The 16342-nt window shown below is 40.8% G+C and overlaps 1 protein-coding gene and 1 long non-coding RNA gene across 3 annotated transcripts in view; one reads left to right on the forward strand and one right to left on the reverse strand.

Moving 5' to 3' along the window:
• Nucleotides 1–7745: 7745 nt before the first annotated feature.
• Nucleotides 7746–9278, reverse strand: LOC131280904 (uncharacterized). Its single transcript, XR_011648434.1, has 3 exons — nucleotides 9195–9278; nucleotides 7926–7995; nucleotides 7746–7817 (listed from the first exon to the last, which is right to left on the reverse strand). It is a non-coding gene; the product is annotated as an uncharacterized lncRNA (long non-coding RNA).
• Nucleotides 9279–9367: 89 nt separating this feature from the next.
• LOC101434287 (probable ATP-dependent RNA helicase DDX60) overlaps nucleotides 9368–16342 on the forward strand; it is a 115836-nt gene continuing 108861 nt past the window's right edge. For both annotated transcript variants that reach the window (XR_011648433.1, XM_004475388.4), the window contains exon 1: nucleotides 9368–9577. The gene's annotated coding sequence lies outside the window, so the exon portion shown is untranslated. The remainder of the gene's footprint in view (nucleotides 9578–16342) is intronic.

Here is a 16342-nt window from a genome sequence, read left to right on the forward strand (position 1 = left end):
TAAACAGCTTGAAACGTGTCTTCAAACAAAGCTAAGTATCTATTGCAATTTCTCTCTGAAAATAAATAACTTAAAAAAAAAATATATATATATATATATACTGTTCTCACCAGCTTTTAAAAAAAGGGTGCCATCTTTATAGGCACCTATGTCCTCTTTTAAAACTGGGTATTCCAAAATTTTAATTAAATTTGTTTCTTTCAGAATGAACATCTTATAAACCATACGAAAACTTCATCCAACTTCGTACAGAATGCCAGATCCATCTTCTTCCTGTTAAAATAAAATAAAGAGTTTTACACCTTATTAGGCAATGACTACCAGCCCATGGCCAGCAGGAAGCAGTTACAGAAAAGAGATCATCTCCCTTCAGCACCCCTTAAAGATTAAAGGTGTAAACTCTTTAAGGGTAAAACAAAATTAATAGATGGATCTGGAGCCTGATTGAAAATCTGCCTGAGTGCCAGTGGCGCCAAGATGACTGCAGGGGGGCCCCAACCCAGGATTCTGCTGTTCAGAATGAAAACTTCTATACTTCTCAAAACAGGATCCTAGAGGCTACACTGAAAATTAGTAAGTAATCAATCAAAACAACAAATAGCCACCCACCTCACAGCTCCAACAATAATTATGCCAAAGCTTAGCAAGTTAAGCTTTGGCATAAGGGGGGAAAATGATGTGGGCCTTGGGGGGTGGGAGGCTCTTTGTCTCTTTGGAGATAACCTTAACCTACAGCCCTGCCCTTGGTAAGCATGGACTTTATACATTCCAGATAAGCTTTTAGCACATTTTGTTTGCATTTCCCCTGAATATTTTAAGTTTATAGAGTTTGCATTGCTAAACTGTTTCCTGGGACTGGAATCATTGCCATGGTTACCAAGGGCAGGGCTGCTGCCTCTCACCATCCCACATCCACAAGTCAGGACAGACAGCTTAGGTTAAGGTTATCTCCGAAGAGACAAAGAGCCCCCCACCATAGCCCACATCAGAAGCACACCCCTTATCTTGCTAAAGGCGCCATTTTCAATTATGTGATACATGAACAAGCATGATTGTTCACCGAGCATGATCCACCTAGCCCTGGATCCAGCTCCCTGTTGCATTCCACCACTTTCCAGAAGCTCCCTGATTCTAACCCAAAAAACCCTGCACTCCCCCAGCTTGAGGAGATGGATTTAAACCTCGTTTTCTGTAACATTGCTGGGCTGCCTTGCAATAAACTCTTTTCTCAAAAACCTGGTCTCATGGCATTGACTTCTGTGCACATCAGGCAGTGAGTCCACTTGTGGTAGTAATAGTATTAATAGTAACTTTATAGGATTCACCAGTATTTTCCCTCTAGACCAACTCACACCCTGGCAATATATCTTTGCAAATCCTGGGTGAACTTCACAATCCCATCTCAATGTGTGAGCTGAGGTAATGCAAACTCATGCTAATATTCTTCTCTAACTAAAACATTAAAAGAAAGGTAAATATTCCTTCAGTTCCTAGAAAGATAGAAGAGGGGCTGCAACCCAATAAATGTTCACTGAAAAGAATAACAAAATTATTCACAATTTACTGATAAGTTAGTGACTCATTTCTTTTTTGGTGCTGTGGAGTCATTCACAAATGAATACAAACACAAGCTTCCCCTTTCTCCTCCCTATAGGCATAGCCAAGTTTTATTATATTTAGAGTGCCTATGCCCTAGGAGGAAATTCACACTTCTCACAGAAAGAAATAAGTTAAATATTGCAGGTGTAAAACCCCTTAAGTGACATTGATTTGCATGTAGGATGGGAATATTCCTGTTGGATTATCTGCTGGGAGCTGTGGGCTGATGCTTTTAGGGGAACAGGGGACACCTCCTGCTGATCCCAGACGAGAGAATAGTTGGGTTCTCAGAGCCTGGGAGGATGGGGTGGTGGGTTCTGTGATTGGCCAGGAGCCCAGCCTTAGCAAGATCTTGCCAGAGCCGCCTGGGCACTGAGCATGGGCACCATGGCCCTGGGAAGTGCTGTGAAAGAGGTGTATCTTCACCTTCTACCTGATCCTGGGTGAGAATGATGATTCTCATATGTGGTCATGTCAGACCACTGCTCAGAAGGAGGCCTCCCTCGCATTTCCTTGGATTGCCTGGTCCCTAAGTCCTGGTTTAATTCCAGGGAAGGGAACAAATCAAAGGAAGAAGAAAGAAAAGAATAAACTTATGATTCTGAGAGGACTCTCAGAGTAGGATAAGATTTCACTCAAAAACAAAAAGAAATGTGATTTCTTGCATTCTGTGAATATGGAATCAATAATACTTGTTTTAAAAATATTGGTTAAAAATAAGAATATGAAAAAACAAAAAGTGATTTTCCTTAGAAAATAAGGAAAAGGCCAGCATTTAGTTTGGCATTATTTAGGATGGGATTAGTGCATGGACATTAATAGTGTAGTCTCCAGAGACTTATTCTTATATAAATTTCTGCTTGCTTTTGAAATTTTCCCCAATTGAGTTGACTCCCACCTCATTGATTAAGACTTTGGATCCATTTGGGCTTTTACTTCTGCTCTTCATTCCAAGTCCTGTCATTATTCTTGGTAACTTCAGCACCCATATATGTATTTATTCCACCTTGGCATACTGGCTCTTGGATAAACTTATTTCTATTAATCTTCATTACTTTTCATCTTTAACCCCTTGGTCCCACAGTTGCACTTGCGTGTACTCCACTTCCACAATCTTACATCAAAAACTTTGGATAAGTTATCTATTGCTGGATAGCAAATTATTCCAAACTTAATGGCTCTAAACTATAAACATTTTATTTGAATTTAGTATTTTTCTGTTCAGAGCATTCAAAATTACCCTTATTGATTTTAACTTCCTGAAACAAGATGTCCTCTACTCCTGGCCAGCTTTTGTCTGTTTGCAGTGGTCACTGGAGGTGAAGGCAGGGAGAGGGAAAAAGAGGTGTAATACGGGGGGCATTTTCTGGACTTGGAATTGTCCTGAATGACATTTCAATGACAGATACAGGCCATTATATACCCTGCCATTGTTGCAGACATCGAAAAAGGTTCAATTACTGCGTATGGAAAGGCCAGGACTCAGTAATAATTTTGGGAAGGAAAAAGAATTTATTTACAACCAGCTGGGTTCGGGAGCTTCTAATCCAAAACCCAAGCCCTGAATAAGATTTTTGAGTTCCTTTTATACGGAGGAAAAGTTAAATAGTTCTTTGTTTCAGTGCTCAATAAATTTGAATTAACATATGTTCCCCACATTCTGGGTAAGCTTTTAATATGAACCTTATACATTCCAAGTAAGCTAAATGAACCTTATACATTCCAAGTACGCTTTTAACATATTTGGTTTGCATCTTCCTTGAATATTTAAAGTTTAGGGAAGCGGAATTGGCCCAGTGGTCAGGGTGTCCGTCTACCACATGAGAGGTCTGTGGTTCAAACCCCAGGCCTCCTTGACCCGTGTGGAGCTGGCCCATGCCCAGGGCTGATGTGCGCAAGGAGTGCCCTGCCACGCAGGGGTGTCCCCCACGTAGGGGAGCCCCATGTGCAAGAAGTGCGCCCCATAAGGAGAGCCTCCCAGCGCAAGAGAAAGTGCAGCCTGCCCAGGAAAGGGGCTGCCCACATGGAGAGCTGACACAACAAGATGACGCAGCAAAAAGAAACACAGATTCCCAGTGCCACTGACAACAACAGAGGTGGACAAAGAAGAAGAAACAGCAAATAGACACAGAGAACAGACAACTGGGGCAGGGTGGGGGTGGGGGGGTTGGAGGGAAGGGGAGGGAAATAAATAAATAAATAAATCTTTGAAGTTTATAGAGTTTACATTGTTTAATTGTTTTCCCCCCTCAGGACAGGAGTGGTTGCCATGGTTACAACGGGCAGGGCTGGGCTGCAGCTCCCACTGTCAAATACACAGCTCAGGTTGTCTATGAAGACATACACAGCCAGCTCGCCACCCATAGCCTACATCACCATAACCTACAGAATTGAGTGGGAGAGAGTGTAAACTACAATGAACACTAGAATCCATGCTTAGTGGCAACGCTCCTAATAGGTACATCAATTGCAGTAAATGTACCTCACTAATGAAAGATGTTGATGTGGGGAAAGTGGAGGGTGTGGGGAGTGGGGCATATGGGAATCCCTTATATTTTTTTGTGAAACACTTTGTGTAATCTAAGTTTCTTTTACAAAAATAAAAAAATATACATTAAAAAAAAGTGCACCAGTTTCTGCACACTGTGAATGTTGACATTTAAAATTTACTCTGAGGGCATATGTGTAATCATGCTCACCCTAACCTTATCAATAAGAGCAAAAAATTGGAAACCACCTAAATGTCCAATTTATGGAATGGTTAAGTAAACTCATGGAATTTTAAAGTGGCCATTGAAAGTGATATTTATGAAGTGTACATAATATTATAGGAAAAAGCTCATTATAGAAAGCCAATGGAAAGAAGTAAAACAGTGGCATTTAAAATAATAAACACATCTTTAAAAACATAAACATCTCTTTTATGGCTGTAGGCTTTAATGCTTTAAATTGTGTTGGCGTCGAAAAACATGAAGCCTTGACTGGACGAGACATTTCATTTTTCACCACTGGAGGGGAGAGGCAAATCTACCAAAATAATTAGATATTTAAAAATAATTTTGGGGAAGCAGATGTGGCTCAAGTGATTGGGCTCCCATGTACCATATAGGTGGCCCAGGGTTCGTGTCCCAGGGCCTCCTGGTGAAGAAGTGCTGGCCCAAGCGGAAAGCTGCCCTGAGCGGAGAGCTGGCGCAGCAAGATGATGCAACAAAAAGAGACACAGAGGAGAGACAATAAAAGACAGATCAGGGAGCTGAGGTGGTACAAGAGATTGACGGCCTCTCTCCCACTCTGGAAGGTCCCAGGATTGGTTCCCAGTGCCGCCTAAAGAGAATACAAAGCAGACACAGAAGAACACACAACGAATGGCCGACACAGAAAACAGACGGCAAGTGCAAAATGGGGTGGAGGGTGCGGTTAAATAAAAAAAAATAATAATAAATCTTTTTTTAAAAAAGGGATAAAAATAACTTTGGATTTTTTTGACCTTAATCATTACTGACAGCCTTTGATTTCTCTTAATGGTTGTCTTTTACATACCTCATGAAGATATTAGTGGGGGAATATCAAGCTTGCAATTGGAGTGATCACTGCCAGACAAATACAGACAGTTATATTACAATTTCAGAAGCTGCTTACCAAGGAAAGTTTAATATAGAAGGACATAGATTTTAACTCCCTGGGAAAACAGAAAGGAAGAAACAGTATGACAAAGGAGGAAATCAGCTGTTGGACCAAAGAAGGCTTTAAATATTTTAAAAATTCCAACCACTGAAGACAGCTGCTCTGCCACACAAAATTTTGAGGTTTGTCCATCTTCTACATTTGTTAGCCAATCAATTCACTAAGCACTATTTTGGGAAAGCATTTCCACAGTGCTGGCATATGGCTTATCTTCAGCCCTCAAGGCTCCCTCTCGTTTACTGAGAAGTAGATGTTGAAAAAGTCTGTGACAGAACTATCACAGACCTATGCGCTCGTGTTAATTCCATTCCTGTGTTTGTGCTTTTGGTGGAATGTATTGTTTCTATAGTAAGAAACCTTTTTTTTGTTTCTGTGGGAGAAAGAGATAAATTATTATTGACATAATTACTTTTTCATAGGTATACTATAAACATGTATCAATACCACACGTTTACTTTTGCTTTGCAAAATTGAGATAATAACCAAACAATTAAAAACAAAATAAATTCAGCAGCGAATGAACTTTTGTTTTTAAAGAAAGTTGTAGGCATTCTTAGGCAATTGTTATACTAGATTTATCTCTTAAATGTTAATCTAAAAATGTGTTAAAATGACACAAAATGTGTATACATATATTGTTCAAATTTGCAGTACAATTAAAAATTTTATTTTAAAATGACACAAATTTTCAGCATATATGCCATGTGATACCTCCCCATCGCACGTGGAGGAAAAGCCATAGTCCTTACAGTGATCTGTGGGGTCATACATCTGCCCGCTCACCTTACCTTTCTGACCTTATGATTTCACACTCTCAACTTGGTCTTTCAGTTTCAGCCACACAGTCTTCTTTGCTGGTCTTAGAACCCAGTGGACTGACTCCCAGCTCAAGGCTTTGCTGGCCCACAGCTATGTGCGTTCTTTCCCAGAGAACTTGATGACTGGACCCCTTACTTCCTTCAGATCTTTAGTCAAAAGTCACCTTCTAAATGGGGGTGCCGTCTACCATATTTAAACTTAATAACCCCCTCCAGCATTTTCTATTTCATTTTCTCTAATGTATGTTTTCTTCCTAGAGCTTTTTGCTGTTTACCATAATGTACAATTTAATTATTTATTCTGTTACTATCTTCTCCACTAAAATATATGTTCTTTGAAGGCAGGAAGGTTTATATTTAGTCACCTTTTGGAATTTTAGTACATATATATATGTAAATATATAAGTAAGTAAATACATTTATAATGGATGAGGAACTGGAGAGATGTCTAGAAAATATGATTTTTGAAAATAATTGGTTTGACACTACTGACCCTATTAAGAACAATTTTTATTACTTTTACTGTTTGTATCTATCTCATACCTCAGAGAAGGACATGCTACTTAGTGTTCTGTCCATTATTCTCAGAAGTACCCAAAGACAATAATAAACTTGCATGGATTTAGTAAGCCATTGCTTTGGAGCAGCAACTTTACAAATTTCAATTAATTTAGTCCTCATATCTCTGTTATTACAGATAAAGAAGTTGTGGCTTAGTTAACTTATCAATATTCGTGAAGCCAGTAAGTGGTAGGAGCAGAGTCTGACATCTTTCTAAATAGAAGTCATCTCTCTATTAAGCTGTAGTTTTAGAAATACTAACTGGTAGATTTAGCCCAGAAGCAAAGAGAAAGTGTTCAATATTTTTAACAGAAACTTAAAGCGATCAGTTTTCCATGCTAAAAGATAACCCTGGCAGAAGAGTAGAAAAATGGAATGGAGGGGCAGACTGGAATCAGGAAGTGGACTGCCTCAAAATGCAGATGAGAAATAATGAATCTTTTCTAGTCATTGGAAAATGAGAGACAGATTCCAGATTCCATGCATGTTAGGAATTAGAGTTCCCTGGGATTTGAGGTACCTGAGGATTCAGTGATGGCTTCCAGGTCTCTAACTTGAGCAGTTGTAATACCATGATGCAGTTAACCCTGATAGACGAAATAGGAAAATTACTAACTGGAAGAGAAAAGTGTAACTGAAATAAATTAAGGGAGAAGAGGCTCTTTGGGAAAAAGGGACACGCCAAAAGTCGTGCAAACACTGCAAGAAAGAAGAAAATCAATGAAGGACCAGACATTGTTTGCATTTGCCCATCAGTGGATCATCATTGGTGATCTTTAACAGAGCAGCTTCAGAGCAGATTCTGAACTAAAGAGGGCTGAGCAGCTTTGGTATAGTGTGAAGAAGTGTAGACGAGTGTTCACTATGGGGTACTGTGACCAAAAGAGAAGGGATGATTTAGGATAGGGAGGCATTTTTATTATTGTTTAAACATGGAAGTGACTTGAGTCTTTTAGTACATTTGTTGACAGGGAGAAGTTGAAGTGACAAGTGATGGAAGACTAATTGGCTGATTCTTGAGCAGGCTGGAGATCAGGCAGAGTGCAGTTTGTCCAGCTGGCAAGGGAACTTGCCAGTGGGAGGGATCTTTTCTCTCTGGGTGGGGGACATATATGGTGAGAGAGCAGGAGAACTCGGGGTTAGACTTCTGGGACCCTGTGAGATACAAAGATGTCAACAAAGCATCCGCAATTTCAGGCTTTAGAATTTCCAAACAAAGAAGAGAAAGTCTGGTGTGAGAAATGTCCGCTGTCTCACTCCCACCTTTTTTCTTTCAACGACTTGACTGTCCAACTGAAGCAGGAGTAAGGGAGGGAGTAGACAGATCTGGAACCTGGCAAAAGAGTCCACGTAGACATCAGAAACCTGCAAGATGGCTGCTGGAGGAACCCCACCCCCAGGATTCTGCTACCTAGAACAAAGACTTCTTCCTGGGAACAAGGAAAAGCCCGGATGTTCTCTAGAAACTTTATCAGTGGGTCCGCACTAAGGACTTGATGGGTGGGGTAATCAATCCAAACAGCAAACAGCTAGAGCCCCCTCCCCTTCCATTAGCAAGGGGGCGGAATAATTAGCAATTTAAAAGCAAACAGAGGCTGGCGCTTGCTCTCTCACCCTACACTTCTGCCTGCGGAATTGTCCTGCTCTCTATATGCCACTGCTGTCGTCATTTTTCCTCTGCCATGTGGCCATGCAAGTAACCCTGGGGATTTATAATCTATAATGGGAAATTATAGCTTGTAAATTAGCCCTCTTCATCCTTTTTCATCCCCTTCCTCACTACCTGGAACCCCTGCTCTGTTACTTTCTCCCATTTCTCTTCCCTCCTTGCCTGAATAAATTACTGGCCCAACTTACCCAGCGTGCTCTTAAAATTCATTTCTCCTGCATAGCCAAAAACCTAGATAGAATCCGGTAACACAACTTCTGACAAGACACCATCTCATTCGCTGTGCTTCTTTTCCCCTTTAGATAGTACCTCTGCTCTTTCCTTGCAGATTGAGCAGCCTATGAACTCCCATTCAGACCCTGACCACCTAATAATTCCCGTGCTGTCCCCTTCCCCATCTTCTAGAATTCCAATATATTTGCACATTTGTAGCATTCATGAAATGAAGTCCATAGGGCACTAAAAGTCAAGACAGGCTGATATGGAAACCCAAAGTGAGCATGTTGCACTGTCAATTTTTCATTTAAATCGGTTTAATTTTAAAACGGTGTTTCTTGATCCCTGAAAGTTCCAGATATAGCTCACACAAAACAGTAGTCATTTTAGCAATTCTTAACCAATCATCAGCTTCTCATAATAGAAACTCAAACGTCACATATTCTTACTTAAATGCTGCCTTTTCCCCCCTGCATATATGTGGAAACAGCAAGACCCCACACCTCACCACGGAATTTCATAGTCCAAGGGCCCTAAATTCCTGTTTTTTAAATATTTTTTGTGTTCTTTGGATGCCCCAGATTTTTCTACGCCAACTCCCTCTATATTTATGCCTTAAACTGCTCTGTAAGTCCCATATTACTTACCTCTGCTATCACCCCCTTAAGGTTCTGATTAAATTTACAGATGCCGTGATTCACTTTCCCCAAACCTGCCACTTCCAATTCGTGGTGAAGGAAAACGAAACTTAAGTGCATGAAAATGAAATGTCGATACTCCCGATGGCAGAAAGGAAACCGAAACTGACTCGCTGGGTAGAATACCAGTTAGGGCGGCTGGGAGCGAGCACCCAGCTCGGCCCCGGGTCCGGGTGGCCGCGGAGCTCCCGCGCGGTCCCCGCTGCTGCCGCCGCTCGGGGCTGCTCAGGTCCCGCTCGGGGCGCAGGGCCACGGCGCGCTGGATGCTGCGGCGCTGGATTCACGCCCGGGATTCGGAGGCGGAGGCGCTCGCGGGGGGCTGTGGGGCTGAGGTGAGGGGTCCTTGGAGAGGGGCTGTCCCGCGGGGTCCACCTGGTTGGCTGGGCGGGGAGGTGGCCCCGGAGCCGCCGTCGGGGCTGGAAGCGCCCAGTGCGCTCTCGAGACCGCGGCGCACGAGCCCCCCGCGCCAGCTAGACCGGGTGGGGGGAGGCGCAGAGCAGAAGGACACCTGCTGATGAGCGCCGAGGTCTGCGGGGTGCAGGAGGGCAAGAGGGGTCGGCGTTTAGAGGCCCTTCGGGGGCGGGGGCTGGGGGCCTGGGTGTTCAGGAGAAGCTCTGAGCACAGTTCATGAAACTTAGACACGGGCAGAGGCGAGCGCGCTGCCGCCTCCTGTCTGGGGCAGTGCGATCTTTTCAACGCGAAAATCAGTTTTTATAAGGTCCTCACAATGCCTCACCACCGATTAGTTTTGTTTACGAACTTGTATTTATAGATTGTTAATTAATTTTTCAATTGTCATTACTAAAGAAGTGACCTCTCCGCTGAGAGGTCTCCGGTGTGGGGAAAAGTTGTTAACGACCGAGCGACGGAGCAAAAAGTGGAGATGACCGGGAATGAAGAACTCATTTTAAGGCAGGATTAGAAATCCAAACGGTAATATTGAGGTGACTCAAATCTTCACGGTTTGTGTAGTCATCATGGATTAAGTGTGTCGTTCAGTGAGCCCAGGGACCTCAGAAATTTGCAGGTTCTGAGGAAGAACAAGAGTTGCAGGCAGCAGCTGGGGGTGCTTAGGTGACTGTGGCTCCTGCTTCTAAGATGCCCTGCTTCCCGCTTTCTCTCTCTCAAAGGTGACAATTGCAAATAGTTTTGTATTGTTTATATTTTCTTTCACTTTGTACACAGAAACAAATTTATATTTCTTTAGCTCCTATCATCTATCATCTTTTAATTTTTAATTTTTTTTTTTTAAAGATTTACTTATTTATTTAATTTCCCCCCCTCCCCTGGTTGTCTCTTCTTGGTGTCTATTTGCTGCGTCTTGTTTTTTTGTCCGCTTCTGTTGTCGTCAGCGGCAGGGGAAGTGTGGGCGGCGCCATTCCTCAGCAGGCTGCTCTTTCTTTTCACGCTGGGCGGCTTTCCTCACGGGCGCACTCCTTGCGCGTGGGGCTCTCACGCGGGGGACACCCTTGCGTGGCACGGCACTCCTTGCGCGCATCAGCACTGCGCATGGCCAGCTCCACGCGGGTCAAGGAGGCCCGGGGTTTGAACCGCGGACCTCCCATATGGTAGACTGACGCCCTAACCACTGGGCCAAAGTCCGTTTCCCTTAATTTTTAATTTTAAAACTTTATTTATCTTTGATCATCTTTCTACTCTCTCTACCTTTCTCTATCATTCATTCCAACCATCTTCTTACCCATCTATTTTGTCACTTGTTTATTTCTACAGCTATATTCTTAACGTAATTGGGTTCCTGCCTTTTCCCTTTAATAATATATTGTGTGAAACTTTCCATGTCTGCATGTATCCACTTAATTTTTTGCTACTCAAAGTGTGGACCATGGAGAAGCAGCATCAACGTCACCTGGGAGTTAGAGTTGCACAATATCAGACCTTATCCCAGAACTCAGTATCAGAATCTGCAGTTTACAGGATCTCCCAGGTGAATCCTATGCACTCTAAAAAAGTTTGCGATGAATTGGACTAATTTATTGCTATCACTTGAGTCTATTCGCATGGCTGTAAAGTGACTAACTAAACTTATATTAACTCAGTTTTTATGTTATAGAAAGAAATATGTGTAGCAAAATTACTCAAACAGAAAGGGATATAGAACAAAAGTAAATGCCCTTTTTTACTTTTTTCCCCATACTTAATCCCACAAGTTTTAATTCTTCTGAGGATTATTACCTCTATATTTTTAAACGATGTGCTTTTGTCTCTGTCTTGTAATTTATCAACATTAGAAAGTCTATTGGCATTTTCTTTTGAAAGATGAAGGATTTACCACAGTTATAAAACCCACCCACTCTATATGTGTATGATTTATATGTTTATATTCTCATAACTGCTTTCATGACTTTAAATAATGTATCTGCATAAATTATCTTCCATGGTGTATTAGTTTCCAAGGGTTGCCATTACAAGTACCAGGAACTGGGTGACTTTAAACAATAGAAATTTCTTGTTTTACAGCTTTGGAAGCTAGAAATCCAAAATCAAGGTGTTGGCAGAACAATTCTCCCTTTGAAATGTCTAGGGAAGACTTCTTGCCTCTTCCTTCCTTTTCGTGGTTGACTGCAATTCTTGGCATCCTTTGGCTTGTAACTGCAGCATTCCCTTTCTGTGTCTGTGTGTCTCCCAATCTCTCCCTCCTTGTTAGGATGCCAGCCATTGGATTTTGGGCTACCCAATTCCAGTATGATCTCATCTTAACTTACCTACTCATCTTAACTTACCTAATTATATCTGCATCAGTCTTATTTCCAAAAAAGGTCACATTCAGAGGTACCGGGATTAAGACTTCAATATTTCTGTTGGGGGGATACAGTTCAACCATAATACATGGCGACATCTGTAGCGGGCATTGTGGAATACGCTCTCCTTTTAAATCACAGCTTTTGCAAGTGTGAGGGCCTGGAGATTGTTTTATAGACAAATCTTTTAAAGCCATGCTCATATTTTGTTTTAGTTTTAGTTTTTTTCTTGCTTCTGATTTATTTCTCTAGACTTGTTCCATTAATGCACTCTTTTTTTTTTCTCTAGACACCAATCTAAAGCTTGTCTTTTGGTGTGTCTGTTTGCTTCAACATTTCTATTCTTTGCCTGATTTATTGGAGTCTACCACACCACTTAAATCTGGTTTTTGCTTGGGATTAAGTCCTGCTTACTTGAGAGGTTTTATGGGTCTTTGTTGACCGTAGCTCCTTAAGATCTTATTTCTTTACTGTTTGGAACACAGAATCAATCATCCTGCGAGGTCCTACATTTCCTGATTCTTTGTATTTTCTTCTGTGTGCTCCTGTATCAGTCATTTCTTTCTTGGATCCTTCTCTTCTTGTTATACTTGGCTAAAAGTAACCACAAAATAAATAAATAAATAAAAGGCACCAATCCTTACTAGCACTCTAGTTCTTTGTAGCTATTTCCCATACAGCCACAAGATCAATGGCACGTCATCTGCCTTCCAAGATATTACAAGAAACAATTTTCAAAAATATTTTGCCATTCAATGACATGGGTCTCTAACTTTCCTCTTTTCTCATTACTTTTTTCTTTCTTCTTCTTGTCTCTTACTTCATCAAAGTTTTCTTAAACTTCATTTTCTTCACATTTTTACTTTTCTAAAATCAGGGAACATTACGATTAATGGATTATTTTTCATAAACTAACACTTTTTTTTGCTTGATTATTTCAACTATTCTTGTTTTTTTTTAACAAATCAATTTTATTGATACATATTGATAAAGCATACAATTCATCCAATGTGTACAATCAGTGGTATTTGCTGTAATCACATAGTTGTGCATTCATCACTTCAATTATTATTTGAGCACTTTTGTTATTCAATAATAATAAACAAAACAAAAAAACAAGAAAATTCCTCACCTCTCAATCTCTCTATACTTCCTCCACTGTACAGAGCTACTGTTTCTGGCTATTCTATCCAAAGTGTATAATCAATGGCTTTTAGTATAATCACAATGTTGTACATTCATCATCTCAAAAATTTTAGAACAATTTCATTACTCCAAAAAGAAAGACTCCACACCCCTTAGCATTCCTTCCTCAGACCTACCTAACAACTAATTCTCCTTTCATCTTTATAAATTGATTTATATTTACATTTTATATAAATGGAATCATATAATCTTTTAATCGTGACTTCTTAGATTAGAGGAATAACAGTATTATAGATCTTCATTACGGCAGAACCTCGGTTCTGGTACCAATTCCTGGGTTTATTTAGGCAATGCTAGCTGCTGTAACAATTAAAACCCTTAAATTTTAGTGGCTTAATACAATAGAAATTTATTTCTAACTCAACAGTTAAAAGAAAGCATTCATGATCAAGGGATATGTATAGGTTTTCCAGTACTGTGTAACAAATGTACACAAACTTAGTTGATTAAACCGAGGCATATTTATAATCTCATGATTTCTGTGGGCCAGGAAACTCAGTTTAACTGAGTCCCCTCCTCAGTATATCACCAGGTTGATTTTTTGTATCTACCAGGGTTGTGATCTTATCAGAGTTCTGGGGCCCTCTGCTAAACTCATCCAGGTTGTTGGCAGAATTCAGTTCCTTCCGTCTATAGGGGATAGGATTGAGGCTCCTCATTTTTTTTTTGCTGTCTGCCTGAGGGCTGCACTTTGCTTTTAGTTCCACCTTCAGGTCCTAGCCGTGTGGCTGTCTTACAACACGGCAGCTTATGTCCCCAAAGCTGGCAGGGGAATCTCACTCCAGGTTACTGTGATGGAGTCTTACGTAAGTAACATAATTACAGGGGTGACTACCCTGTCACCTCTGTCATATATTTAATGTAATCACAGGAGTGACTGTCTCATCAAATTCACAGGTCCCACTCATACACAGAGGGAGAGGTTTGTATGGGGCATGTACCCATGGGGTGCGACACTTGGAGCACATTTTATAGTTCTCCCTACCACAGGGCAGCCTTATCCAGGCAGAGTGTCAGGGTCTCGGCTGTCTCCACTGTGGGACTCTGCAAACCTCCGGGTCGGTTTTCTCTGCCTTGGGCTGCTTGTGCTCCAATATGGATCTGTGATTTGCCTTTTCTTTTCCCCTGCCTCTTTCCTCCTTCCCTCCTTCCATCTTTCCAAAAATTTACAAACAACTTTTTACCAATTCTGCACAGATTAAACCTTAGTGTTGCGTTCTCTAACAACATTCTTCTCACTGATAACATATATTCTAGAATTAACTCCATGAGTTTGCTCATTATATTTAGTTCATAATAGTGCAGTCATACAATATTTGTCCTTTTGTCTGGCTTGCTTCACTCAACATAATGTCCTCCAGGTTTATCAATGTTGGCATATGCTTCATGTCTTCATTTTTTCTTACGGTGGAGTAAACTTCATTTTTGTGTATACACCACAGTTTGTTTATGCATTCCTCATTTGATGGGCACCCGGGTTGTTTTCATCTTTTGGAAATTGTGAATAATGTAACTATGAACATTGGTCTACAGATATCTGTTCATGTCACTGCTCTCAATTCTTCTAGGTATATACCTAGTGATATTGCAGGGTCACGTGGTAGATCTATATCTTACTTCCTTAGGAACCGCCAACAGATTTCCGCTTAGAGTTCTATATTCCTACCAACAGTGCATAAACATTCCTGGCTCTCCACATCCTCTCCAACATATGTAGTTTTCTTGTTTTGTTAATAGTTGCCATTCTAGTAAATGTGAAATGATATCTCATTGTATCTTTGATTCCCATTTCCCTGATAGCCAGTGATGCTGAATATTTTCGCTGTATTTTTTCCATCATTTATATTTCTTCTTTAGAAAAATGTCTTTTTTGCCCATTTTTTAATCAGGTCATTTGTCTTTTTATTGTTGAGTTGTAGGATCTCTTTATATTTCAAGGATATGGACTTTTTTCGGATGTGTAATTTCCAGTGTATGCTTTCATTGAGTAGGTTGCTTTTCACCATCTTTGCAAAGCCCTTTGAGGTGCAGAAGTGTTTAATTTTGAGAAAGTCTCATTTATCTATTTTTCTTGTGGGCTTGTGCTTTGGGTGTAAAGTTTAAGAGGCCCCCACCTAATACAAGGTCTTGTAGATGCTTCCATATGTTATCTTCTAGCTTTATGATCCTGGCTTTTGTGTTTAGGTCTTTGATCCATTTTTAGTTGATTCTTGCATGGGGAATGAGATAGGGGTCCTCTTTCATTCTTTTGGTTATGGATATCCTGTTCTTCCAGCACCTTTTATTTATTTATTTATTTATTTTTAAAGATTTTATTTTTATTAATTTCTCTCCCCTTCCTCCCCACCCCCCAGTTCTCTGCTCTGTCCATTTGCTGTGTGTTCTGTGTCTGCTTGTATTCTTCTTAGCGGCACCGGGAATCTGCGTCTCCTTTTGTTGCGACCTCTTGATGCGTCAGTTGTCTGTGTGTGCAGTGCCACTCCTGGGCAGGCTGGACTTTCTTTCGTGTGGAGCAGCTCTCCTTATGGGGGTGCACTCCTTGCACATGGAGCTCCGCTATGCGGGGGACACCCTTGTGTGGCACGGCACTCCTTGCACGCATCAGCACTGCACGTCCAGCACCTTTTATTGAAGAGACTGTTCTGTACCAGAAAAGTGGACTTGGTAAGCTTATCGATAATCAGTTAACCATAGAGGTAAAGGTCTATTTCTGAACCTTGATTTGATTTCATTGGTCAGTGTGTCTGTCTTTATACCAACACCATGCTATTTTGGTCACTGTAACTTTATAATACACTTCAAGGTCAAGAAGTGTGAGTCCTTTGACTTTGCTCTTCTTTTTTAGGGTGTTTTTGGCTATTCAGGACTCCTTCCCCTTCCAAATAAATTTGGTAATTGACTTTTTTATTTCTATAAAATAAGCTGTTGGAATTTGGATTGGTATTGCACTGAATCTATAAATCAGTTTGGGTAGAACTGGCATCTTCACGATGTTTGGTCTTCCAATTCATGACACAGAATGTCCTTCCATTTGTTTAGGCCTTTTTTGATTTCCTTTAGCAGTGTTTTGTAGTTTTCTAAATACAGATCCTTTACATTCCTGGTTAAATTAATTCCTACATATTTTAGTAT

This window comes from Dasypus novemcinctus, chromosome 1 (genome assembly GCF_030445035.2).
Source record: "Dasypus novemcinctus isolate mDasNov1 chromosome 1, mDasNov1.1.hap2, whole genome shotgun sequence".
NCBI lineage: Eukaryota > Metazoa > Chordata > Mammalia > Cingulata > Dasypodidae > Dasypus > Dasypus novemcinctus.